Raw genomic sequence first — 13,218 nt, 5'->3', positions numbered from 1 at the left:
TTCACACACAGAGGAAGTTATAGTGGGTTTCTTCCACTGGAGCAGATTTTTACAAGCGTGGCATGTAGCCTCTTGTTCATGGCTAGTGAAAATACATAGTTAACAATGGTGGCTGTGCTGAAAAAACAGTATTTTGTAGCTGAGAATTTGCTCCTTCGAATAGTGCTATTGTGTTCTTTGTATCTGTTGTAGTTTCCATGGAGATAGATAGGAGATATTACTTTCAGTGTGATCTGTGTGTATATATAAAGATCAGTGTAGAAAAGCAGTTGAGTATCTCTGAGTGAAAAGTGGTCTGATGATGGAGGTTTTCAAGCTGTGTGCATGCTTGGTTTCTGAGAGTTTAGCACCAGAATGCTTACCTGATGACCACCAAGAGCAGAGTCAAGAGTTGTAACCAGTAATATCTGCTCAGGGTACTGTTGATTATTTTTAACATATTCGTATTCAGTAGCAAACTGATGATATTACATTTTAAAATCTTATTTCTGAATTTTATTTTGCACTTATTCAGTCAAATCCAGTTCTCACCTATCTATTTTAATTCCAATTTAACTGTGAGAAGAATTTTACCCAAAATTCCTCATGAAACGCAGTGAAAACCTAGTCAGACATTCTCATACTGAACATGGTTTTACAGGGCTTTTTCACTTACTGTCACTTTTGTTTATTCATTCACACCTTTGCTGCTTCTGATATAGTTACTGTTTGTTGCCAGGCAACTCTAGCTGTATTATGCAGTGTTCTGCAGCACACCCAGAACTAAATTGCAGCATACTGTAAAGCAGTAGCTGATGTTAGGCTGTGCTATTTTTTTATTACACCATGCCTTTGTTTTCCAACTGTTTTGTTTCTAATTAAGTGGAATTCATCAGAAGGATATAAACTTTACAGATATGTAGACAACATAAAGATCAAGAATGCAGTGAAATGGGGGAAAAAATCAAATGGCATTCTTATGTGTTTTGTTTTTTTCCTGCATCTTTTGAAATGCCTTCATGACAGGCCATGCCTTTTTTGAGGCATCAACTGTAATGGCATGTGTTATTATGCTTCTCAGCTTAAATATGTCGCATCAGATTTCTAGCAAGCATCAGCACTATGCAGAAACAGGCAGGAATACAAGGTGGCTGATTAATCTGTTATTATTTAGATGGTTGTAAAACCTCCAGGCACAAAAAGATTCTCTGTGTGCATGTGTTTTTATAGTATGGTGATATGTGAGCCGGTGGCTACTGCTGTTCTATCCATTAGAGCTATAAACTTCTTTAATGAATGTGGACAGGACATTGTAGGGAGAATGTTTTGTATCAGGCCCTGAAAAATCTTTCTAAAAAGACAAAGAAGGAATGAAAATTACAGTTTCTGGGAATTAATACATCTGATGCCAAGGAGGATAAATCTCACACAGGGGAATTCATTTACATGCTATTAAAGTTGACATGTTAATATCAAAGCGTTAAAATATGTAAATAGCATAAACACGCACAAAATCCTAATTACTGCTTTACATTATCAACTCATTTACTCTTTATGATACTTTATGAGTGTTCAGCTGTGTCAGCAGGCAATTATAAAAACTACTGCAAGTTGATGATAATGCATTTTTGTACATTTCTGTTTCTTCCTGAAAAACATTCTTCTGATTCTGAGAGAGTGTGATGTGGAAAAGATCCCTGCTGCTGAATGTCCTTTTTGCATGAACAACATATGCTTTGGGTTTCTAGTGGTTCACTGATCTTTCCTTTAACCCGCTTACCAAAACAGGCAGATTTATATGCAGGCTAATGAGAACTGACATTTCTTACACTATCTGCTGCAGTTACAGTACAGATTTAATCCACTGCAGGTGTTATATCATTACAAAATAAGCTAGAGGCATATGAGCATTGGGGAAAACCTTAACAGTTATTATCTTAGAAAAAGATGCTTCATTTTATGAAGCGTTCTACCTTTTCAGTTGTAAAGTCTTTACAGCAGGGAAGAAATTTGTCATAAGATCTGCACTGCCAACCTGTAATAAGTCTCTCTCTTTTTTTTTTCTTTCCCAGTAACTTCAAACAGTTACTGAAATCGCAGAGCGGTAATGTGATATTTCTTGATTTCAGTAAAAACGTCTGACTTTTGGTCGTGTTTTATTAATCTGAAGCAGTTGCTTTAAATTAAATGTACATTTCTTTGGGGATGTAACACTGCTATCGTGGTGAGTCTCCTGATTTATAACGAGAAACCTTTCATGTCACAGCAACTGGAGACTCACTGGATTGTGTTATGGCAGCCTCTTCAGTGGTCTTAAAATGCATTTTTAAAGAAAATGTATGGGCAATTCTTAGATGATTTGTATAGAAAATATTACTGTTCGAGTCTTCTATGTGTAATAAAACTAAACTGAGTTTGAAAAAAATTACTTGGAATTTAATTTAACTGGGGAAAAAAATATAGTTTTAAAAAGTTAATTGGGAATGTCTTTACTCTTTGCTCATAGAAGATTGGGTCCTATGTAAACTGAAACTGTTTAGTTCTTTTTCCTCTCCTATTAGTTAACGAAGTAAAATCCTGGAGGACAGGGGTATAGGCTAAGCTTCTGCTGTTGCTGAGGAGATGATGTGGTAAAGAGGACAGGAGGGGCTACGAGACTGGCAGAAACAACTTCTGTTAAAGAGGAAGTTAGAGACGAGAGGTTCACGCAAAACTATTTTAAGCCAAGGGCAGATGACACAAGACTCAGAATTTAATGAGCCTTAAATGCCAAAGAAGGTGCCAGATGTACAGTTATAGCGTAAAACCTCTGCACAGTTTCATATCTTCCCCAACCATTTTAAAGCCCCTAAGAATTCACACACTCGTTAATTCATATCATATGATGCTCAGAATAAAGCCCAGACCACTTCAGATGGTTGCTGTAATCTGTGTTTTTAGCTGGGTTTTCTTGGTGCAACAGATTCCTTCCACTGTACCATCTCTGTGCACCCTCTTGTTGCTCACGTGCATTGTGCAGATGGGTTTAAAAGACACTGCAGTCGGCTGTCCATGTGCAAATAAGCAGCTCCCTGGTGTGCCGCTGTTTGTAGCCACTGCTCACTTATATAACCACTTATATGCTCTTTGTATATCCGAACTTTTGGCTTCATATTCAGATACTTTCAGATCACAGTTCCCACTGGTACTTTGTTTTGGTTCCTGGGGCTGTATTCATATCTCATCCTAATTACATTTATTTGCCATCTTTGTGCCTAAGTGCAAGTAAGTTAATACTGATTAACACTGCTTCATATTGGATTTGGAAAACTTTGCATGCCTATGCAGGTGATGGAGTGGTGGGGACAATATTCTGATCATGGGAATGCAATTATACCTATGATCATAGTTAACGGTGTGAATTTTCTTTTAAACTTATGCTGTGCAGGGCACACTGATATCCATCCTGTCTCTGGTAGCATCAGTTTTGTGTCATCCCTGTGTTAAACAGTCTGAAAATACTGACATGAGATACTGTGTATACATAAATTACTTTTATTAACAGTATGATTTTCTTTTAAGAACATTATTTCAGTGGGAGGAAATTCTCTGATTTTGATGACAGGCTGAGCTTGTCAAACCATTTCAGCTGCAATGAAACACTGACATTTTCATGCAGTATTTTATAAAGATTTTTATCATAAAATTTAAAATTGGCTTTGTTAAAAAAAAAAAAAAAAATAAAGCTTTTTGTAGCTGTGTGTTTGCTCTATCAGATGGTGGTGATGTGCTCTTCGTATCTGCTGTAGTTTTCCTGGAAATAACTGGGAGGCATTACTTTCAGAATAATCTTTGTATATCCAGAATGTGTGTGAGAAAATGAAAACGTCTCACTTTGAGGATTTAGAAAATAATTCTGAAAGTTCAGATTTTTCTTCCTCATTTTGAGATTTAACCACCACAATTAAAAAAAAAAAAAAAGTATAATCTGCTTAACTTTTATGCCTCTGTCGTTTACTTTTTGCTTTGTATTCACATTATGAACTGATCTAGTCAAGAATATACACTGTTGCCAAATAAAATGATTGTATGCTTTTATTACAGAATGTAAATCACAGTAATATTTAGGGTTCTGCTTTTTACTGTCTGTAGACCGAGGCTGAATGGTTCTTAATGACATCGCAGTACTTTACAAAAATATCTTATGGGACAGACTGGTTCAGTGGTAGTGGGGACAGTGTGCTCAGTGGTGTCCCTACTTAACGCAGCAAAAAGGAGCAGTGAATGCTCCCTTAGAGCCATATGGCATCATTTCATGGCAGGAGCTGTAGGGCCTGAGGCTTGGTGCCAACTGGCCGAGTCCTGCTGGAGTGACGTCCCACGGCTGGTCATCCTGACTCACCCTCAGCCTTAACTTCTATTTTGCCCTTCTTACATTTGCAGCAGGGAGAAAAGAGTGCCAGGCTATTTTTCTGTTTATTATGTCACTGGGTGCGCTGGCGACAGAGCAGAGTACTCTTTATATGAGTGTTTTTTAATGGAAATCTGTTTTTTTTGTTTGCGTTTATATTATATGATAGTCTTTCATATTGTACTCCAGGAGTGGAATAGAAGCACTGTAAGTTCAGAAGAATAAATGCTTCAGCACCCAAACTCAGGAGCCATTACAAAAACACAGTAATATATAAATTTTTGAGAAAGGGAAAGCAGGTTCCTCAGTGTTTTTATTGCCTGATACTTGCAATGGACTGTACTGATGGCATCTAATTAATTACATCTTTGGAGACTGAGGAATATCATTGTATGAAGCTATGCAGTGATTCGATGGTCCAATAAGGGTTAAGTTTTTGATTTGTTTTCAGTTTTACGAGAAACTTAAGCACATTCTTAATGTTTTAAGTGTTTGCTTATGTCCTTTACCTGTTCAGTAGGTCATGAAATCCTCTGCCTGCAGGCAGTACATTTCCTGATCCAGCTTGCTTTATTTCTGTTAAATAATAATAATTTTAAAAAAGAAGCTTTAAAGGAAAGTCTTGCTAAAATCTTCAGATTTGTTGTAGTAGATAGATTTGAAACAAATCCCCTTTTCATTAAGTCCCCTTTGTCATTGCTTCATTTTTTTGGCCTTGGTAGAATTCTTGCATGCAGCTCAAAAATAGATATAGCGTCTCCATTCTTGTCTTTATCTCAGAGTATCTCTTTGTGGACTTTCCTGAATTCAGTTCAAAACTTGACCTGAATGGACTGCCACAAAATTAAAGTAATTCAATTAAAAAAAATTGATTTTCAGTAATCAGTGTTTTGTCTTGAAATTAGTGGCTTAAGTATTGCAGATAGGTTAGTACTTAGTGTTTATGTTGGTAAGCATTATGTAATACATTGTTAGTAAGAGTGGTTGTGTTGTTCTAAGAAGCGAATTGGAATTGTAACAATTATGTCTCACACTGTCCTTTGAAAACAGTTCTCAATTGGCTTCCAGATATTTGTGCTTTAGAAGAGTGACAAACACGAGGGATTTTAATATTTGTATGACTTAGTCTTACAGTGTTATCTTTATCTTTTTATTTTAAGATCAGGATGCTGAAAAAGTGTCTCAATGTTGTGATTGGAAGGCCTGCCAGAACTCAGGCATTGGCAGTAGACTATTACCTTGTCTACTTCTACTTTGCTGTTGACATTAGTACATTGCCAAATGTGTATAAAAACCTTCGTACAGATAAAAAAGAGCAAGCAGCATGAATGAGGATGCAGATAACATGTCAATAGGTGAAATTATGAATAAGAAATTATGCAGTTTGAGTTACTGTCCTTGGCTGAATGTTTTGTTGGTTCTCGATTAGTTCAGGGGAACGTTTGCAGTTTAGTACTGCAGCAAATGTGGGAGAAGCTGAGCAAAGTTTGCATGTGGTGATACTATTGAACTACTGAAAATATGGCTGAGAAATCTCACAAACTAATCACATATAAACAAGTACTTTAAAACTTTTTTATTGAATGATATTTATGAAAAAGCTGATTTATTTAAACAGAAGTTTAAATTCTTCACGAGGAGGTTCAGTTTGTTACTGTATTTCCTAAATGGTTTAGTATGTTATTTAGTGAAGTGGTTATCAGTAACATATGAAGTCATCACACCCTCAACTGCAGCTTCATTGTGTCTAAGTTTGTTTAGAATTTCTGTGGGAAGTCAGAGCATGTACACATGGTAAGAATTCTTTAATCATACCTATGATTTATGTAATAGGAATTGCTTCATTTGTGCAAATTGCTGTAGCTGCTCTAAAGCAGTTGTATAGGAATGGATTTTCTTTTAAAGATAAACTTCATCGATAAAGAAAATCAGTGCTTGCATGTAGTTCACTATCAGGACTGTACTAAACCCATTATGGACTTCTGTTTTTATTGTCTACCTTAATTCCTTATGTTGTACAGATTCCAAGTTAACATTTTAGGTACGTACGTATGTTTTTGTTGTTAGGCTTTTTTTAACTTTCAAATCATTTGGCAGTATCTGGAATCCTGTTAATTTCACTCTGGTTCTTAGTTAACTTTTCTAACAAAAGCTTGTTTTCAAAGTTTTTTTTTTTTGTTTTTTTTTTTTTTAATGTGGATAATGAATGTATGATCTAGAAAATATTTTGTGTCTCTTTTTCATAACTCATATAATTTATTCATCCTGCACATAAATTATTCATTATCGCAATGTTTTCACACACATGAAGGTAGTTATCTGCATTAAAACTTAAAATCTCAATAACTCAGTTGTAGTGTCGCTTCTATCCCTGTTTTGGATATTCTGAAGTTTTGTTAAAGTGATTCCTTGTAGGCAGCTCCTCTCCTATTCATAATCCATCTCCTGCTACTTGCTCATCCCCTGCTCTTTTTATCCCAGTGATTTTTCTCTGGCTGGTTTCCCTCAGTTCCTGATTCTCTGAGTGGTTCTGTGGTTATCACAAGACTTTTTTTCTTTCCATTAGTTGGCACTTCTAAAGACACTGTAGCCAACATAGATTTAAGTTTGATAGTTCTGTGGTATTTTCATGACTGTGATACAGAGAGTTTTCTTTTCTACTAATCTGACCCAGAGCAACAAAATCCTGAATGTTGAATTGCATTGGTGGCACATCACATAGGATTTCTGACCTAGTCAGAAACATCTGCTTTTCAGTGTGTATGACATTAACTAGATCTGAGTTTGCTCATAGCTTCTTGTAAGGAAGATCTGTGGTTGTGTATATCAGGCTTAGTTTAACTGCAGTAATCAGTTGCTGGTGTTTTTGTAAATGCTGAAGCTGGTAGCACTGGCAACATTTAAATAGTTAGACATTACCATTTTTAATTCCATGTTAAATTGCCATCACTCTTAGAAGTGAGATTTGTATGAAAACTTTTTCTTTACATGAGTTTGAACTTTACAAAATGTGAACTTGTTTGTTGTGAAAATTCAAAGCAATCTAAAGAAAATTTTTGCAGTAACCAAACCATGATGAAGCCTGGCAAAATTTGCACTGTGCTTTTGGAATGCTGCATTTGAATACTCACATTAAGGCTGGTTATTGCTTCTCACACTATTTCATGGCTATGAACTGTGTTATCTTTATTACAAACGAAGCTGGTAGGTCTGACTAATGTCTATGTAAGTGTATAAATAATCCTTTTTATGACAAACTCTTATTTAAGAGCACCTGTGTATGGAAAATAAAATTATTAGAGATTGTTTTTAGTTGTACTTGTCCCTGCTCACGTTGTTTACCTCAACTGGGCCTTTTTTACCTCACCTTTTCTGCAGTTTATATTGATCTCTGCTATCTGCAGACTGAGTTAGAATAGCCTCTCAGTGAATAGATCAATATGCCACTGGGCAAGTTGTAAATGACCTGACTTAGTAAATATGCAGTAGGAAAAAAGTCTGGAACTATTCAAGTAGCTGTGTTCAGCACTCCATTGTCATGCTGCCATTGGCTTGGCTACACACAACTTGCCATGCGCTAAAAGTACAGTTCCTTTACTAATTGTTAGACAAATTTTTCATACTACTCATCTCGAATTATTAGTGGAAAAAAACAAAAAACAAAGTGTTCTGATTTAAAGAAGTCATGAAAAGTAATGTAACATAAACAAAATTAGGAAACATTAAAGTTCTTGAAAGAGAAGAAAAACGTTTCCCTTTGATTTACTACAGACGCATGAACAGATGTGATAATCGTAATGGCCTTCTGTAGAACATAAAAACTAAAATCCATTTTGTTCTGACAGTTTTTAAAGATTCTGAGTTGTGATGAGGGATACCAAGAAGTAGATGAAAGAACCTCAGCTAGAGGTGGTTTTAAGAGCAGTTTCAGTACAACTACACACTCTTCATTCATTATGAAACTTTACTGACTTTATTATTATATCTCATTGTATTCTTGCTTATATTCACCAAAGGAAGAATCATGTTACATCAGTGATGTTTAAGCTGACAGTATGAGCTGAATAATGGATTATGCAATCTTGGGTATAAAAGGCAAAGTGACACTTAACAGATACATTGGAATTGCCTCAGATAGATGAAGAGCATGTTTTGTGTCCCCAGAAATGTGCCAGCCAAGCCTCAGCTGGTTTACTTTGTATGGCTCCAGTTACTGGACTTAGGACCAACAGAGTGCACAGTATAAAGGGCAGGTGAAGGCTGTCCTATAAATAATATGCAACCAAGAAATCCTGATGCCTGCAATAACAGTAAAGGTGTAAAAGATGTAACTGGCACTATTGCTTGGTAACACAAAGAGCTAAGGCTTCAATGTCATATTATTGCTTTCTTTACATTTCTGCTATGAAATAGTGCTATCATCAGCCTTGTTTAAATTATTATCATTTAGAAATGATCACTTTGCCTGAGTACAACTCTAAATGGATCTGCTAGACCTTTTAATTAGGTAATTGCTTCATCATATTGTAGCAATTTAGACCAATCTCCTTCTGAAAGACACTCAACTGCGCTGTTTTCCTGAGAACTATTGTATATGGATCTTTTTTAGAAGTAGCTGATGCTTTTGGATGTGAAGTAATGGTTTTGGAAGCATTTGCTAACTTGGGTTTAGAATCTATAGTAGAATGCTCCTTAGTTCAGGCACAGTTTATACACACACACACACACATATATATACATACATACATATATACATATATATATGTATATATATATATATGTGTAAAAAATACTGGGGGGAGGGGGAAGAAAAAGAGACAAGAATGGCCTGATTATACTACTTATATATAGTATGTATATACTATATAGTATATACATATAGTATATATTATACATATAGTATATAGTATAAGTATATACACTTATACTCTTTATACTCCTCCTTATACTCGTACAGCTTTGTTAGCTGGTAGCAGTAGTTCAGCATTGGTTTGGCAGTTGAACTGAAGTGCCTTGGTGAAGGGATGCTGTCTTTGCTGCACTGCACAAAGGCCAGTCTTAATTCATTTCTTCCTATTCCAAAGAAAATGCTTTGTCTGCAATGGTGTCCTAGGAATGTATGCAGTTGTTCACTAAGTATAGCCCTGAAACCTCTGCCTAGTTGGTGATGGCTCTGAATGAAGTCATACAAAACTGAAACAGGATCTTTTTCTATTTTATTTATTTAACACTGTATGGTATCACTGTAGTTGTTCTTTCTATTTGTCTGCCACAGTAAAACTGTAGGCAATACTCCACAGGAAACTTTTAAATATAGTGAAAGGGGTTTATTTTTAGAGAATGATAGCTCTTCACTTGCAAGTGTGTCTGTTATAAGGAAACACTTAGGAACACAGTTTCAGTCATACATGAGATACTGGCTAATGGCAGCCTTGATTCTGGCACAGCTAGTTTCTGCAATCTTTTATTTTTAATGGTAAAAAAATGTTATCTATGTATATATTATAATTTTTCTAGTTGTTTGGGACATCATTTGTCCTCTTAAGAGAAAGAGGAATGGACGTGTGCTGTTTTTTCAGGTAGCAATGCAACCTATTATAGACTGGATAATATCTTACACTCTCTCAATCTGGTAAAATATAATCTGTGCCAAATTTAGGTGATTTATATTCTGATAAGGTTAAAAAGAATTGGATGCTTAAATTGATTAAACAGCTTAAAACCCTCATATTTCTTTATTTTGTAGAGTGGTTATAACATTTTGCCGGGAAATCACAGTATAAAAGTTTTTAAGTTGTTTTATTTTTAAGTTTGTTTTAAATTAAGTTTTTCATTTGCAATATAATTTATTTATACTGCATCCAAATCTGGGGCTCCCAACATAAGAAGGACAAAGAGCTTTTGGAGCGAGTCCCTGCCTAAAGCAGGAGGACTGGAACTAGATGATCTTAAAGGTCCCTTCCAACCCAAAGCATTCTATGAGTCTAAGCTTGCACTGCATAACCCTCCAGTTAAATGACTAGACCCCTAGACATTGGTAGTTTGGAATGAAAAAGTGACCTCAGAAACACTACTAAACTACGTTAACAAAAAGAGGATTATCTAAAAATTTCTTTTCTTTAGTGGCCTCTTACTTTCTAGAGTTACCTTAATTTGAAATGGTAGTAGTAAATGTTAAAAACATTTGCTTTTAAACTAGACATCAATGATTAAGCTAGACATTCAGCTGAAGCCAGCATCCTTCTGCATTTTGCTCAATCAAATGCAAGAATACTTAATATTTCTCAATGTTTCCACAAAGCCTAATAGCTACTTTTAGGGTAAAATCCTGCTGCCCCTGGCGCATACTGAAGCAGAGGTTCCTTTTAAGACATCTATTCTTAGAAAACAGGACTACAGAGCACTGAGCAATAGAATTGCTATGCATAATGTTAGGGCAATTTTCTTTTTGCCTTTAGGTGATTTCACCAGCTGACATTTCAGCACAAGGATCCTTCAGAGCAATATAGAGAATCTGATGTGACAGTGTCTCTGAATCAGCCACTGAACTTAAAGTATTCGTTATACATACAATATGTGTAGTAGCCTCTCATGTAGTCAGTTTTCTTTTCTTTTTTTTTCCTGTACATATTTGTCTCTTCAGCTTCTCATTTTCATTTTAACTGAAGCATGCTTTAATGATACGCTTTAACCTCCTTTCCACTCAGTAGGACCATGCCTCATGCATTACCAGTTCTGGATCCTCTCTTACTGTGGTATGGTCAGATTGCTTCTCTTGCAGTGAGTATCAGATAGGGAATAGTTTAAGTGCAGAGTGCTAGCAGCTCCTTGCTCCTCAGGAGGCAATAGCAGGAAATGTCAGAGTTTGTCCTCTTGAGTTTGGGTTAGAGCTGGATGGAGAATTTGGCAAATACATAAAAGGCAAAGCAGAGGGTCATGTTGGAAAGCTGCAATTCGAACAGTTAAATTGGCAAAGAAACTAGCAAACAACTTTCTGTGAAGAAAAGGCTTAGGTACCCTATTATATGGCTTTATTTGCTCCACCTAAAATAAATGTTATGTAATGTTCCTGAAAACTGAGGTTGAAAGGAAGTGTTCTTGAAGGTGCTGAATGGCAAAATTTCTATAGCTGTGAATGGGGCTGAGACAGGTCAGTTATCCACAACAATAACTTGTCCTGTTGCTGCTTTGAGCACTTGATTTGTAACTTCCAAGTGCCTTTGTGGTTTATACAAAAAGCGTGATGGGTTCATCTGCTCTCTTAGAGCGCATCATGTCCTTTCTAACTGGTGGAGGGCAGAAAAGAGGTAAGCCCGCAGAAGTTACTCAAATACATGAATTTCCTGCTTTGTCGTTAGAAAATTTGGACAACACTGCTGTCTCTGGAGAGAAAAGGCCCTTCAGTGAATGAAGACGGCCTCCTTTGTTATCTCAGGAAAACCAGTGATAGTCTGGTATTAGATACGCCAGCATACCACTGCCTTCAAGTGACTACTTCTGTAGGGGAACATACAACTACTACAACCTCCTAGACTGTGCCAATTGGGTCACTGATTCACTTTGCTTGCAGTATTACTCATTTCCTGTTGTTAAATAATGTATAGGTTATTTATATGTTGCACTGTAATCAAGTTGCAGCTTTTTGATCTCTAAGGTGGGTGTTGCTGCCTTTTGTAGAATTGCAAAATCTGAAAATCATATATCATTCGATTCTATTAGTGTCCTTAGCAGTCCTGTACTGTACAAATGTCTCATAATAAACCAAGGAGGCAGTACATTCTGTAAATGTAATGGCATATCACTTAAAACGTCATGTTATTACCAGGTGTTTGTTGGAATAAAAATTAAACCTTTACAGGTTAAGTAAAGAATCACTAATAAAAGTGTAACAGACATACATTATACAGCATGGGGTTCATAATGAATAATTGCTAGGTTATTAGTGCTTAACAGATTAAGGGTACTTCCATTTATTACTGTGCTCCACTAAGGATGAGCATTAATTTTTTTTTCAAAGCAAATTCACTGGAAACAGACAGTTTAAAATTTATGCTTGTAATGATTGCTACATGGTCCATTAAGACCACCTCTAAGTGAGCTTAATTTGTAGCAGATAAATGTACATGTCTACATATTTTTCAACATAGTTTATGGTGCATCTTGCACAGCTGTGCCCAACTGATTAAATCCTCGCAAAATTTAAATAGGAAGCCCATTACATAGACAGTATTATATCCATTTATCATACACACATTTTCAGTTAACTCTCTAAGCCTTTGTGCAGGGTATTTTTACTGATTCATTAAATATGTATACCAAGGCCATTTTCTCTGTTTTGTTTTACCCTTTTTGTTTTCTGGGTTTGTTTGGTTTATTCTTTTCTGTCATTCAGTCATTAAGAATTCCAGCAAACTGAACATCTCCAACAATTATCTTAGTATTGATTCTAGATATGATGGTCACTTACAAAATCCAAGATCCAGAGAGCTGATTATCCAGGGCTATAAACCTGGTAGGAAAAGTGACTGGCACTAACACCTTCCTTTGCCTTCTAGACTCTGTATCTGTACTGGGTAGATAGGCAAACTACACAGGACGACAGATTGGGATTACAGATTTTTCTTCCCTTGGTATTAGCTGGTTAACTATGGACATCTCTTTGTTTTGTTAACATGCTTTCTAGGTCTCATTCTCAACTGCTGAGCATTGTCTTTGCTATGTATGAGTCTCAAACCACCTAAACCACACTTCTAGATGCTACAAATAGGATTGGAAGCATTCAGCCAATTTTAGAGACTGTATTTTGTTGCTCTGAATTGTTACTTGAAAGCCTGACTCTCCTCGTTGGC

At 36.0% G+C, this 13,218-nt stretch overlaps 1 long non-coding RNA gene across 5 annotated transcripts in view; it reads left to right on the top strand.

Moving 5' to 3' along the window:
• The window catches only part of LOC107319239 (uncharacterized), a 191,401-nt gene that overhangs the window by 96,151 nt on the left and 82,032 nt on the right, over positions 1–13,218 (top strand). The window lies entirely within an intron of this gene.

This window comes from Coturnix japonica, chromosome 6, assembly GCF_054131305.1.
Source record: "Coturnix japonica strain WE chromosome 6, WE-NBRP24, whole genome shotgun sequence".
Classification (NCBI taxonomy): domain Eukaryota; kingdom Metazoa; phylum Chordata; class Aves; order Galliformes; family Phasianidae; genus Coturnix; species Coturnix japonica.
The sequence above is the reverse complement of the archived record's forward strand: the minus strand, read 5'-3'. Positions and strand labels throughout refer to the sequence as shown.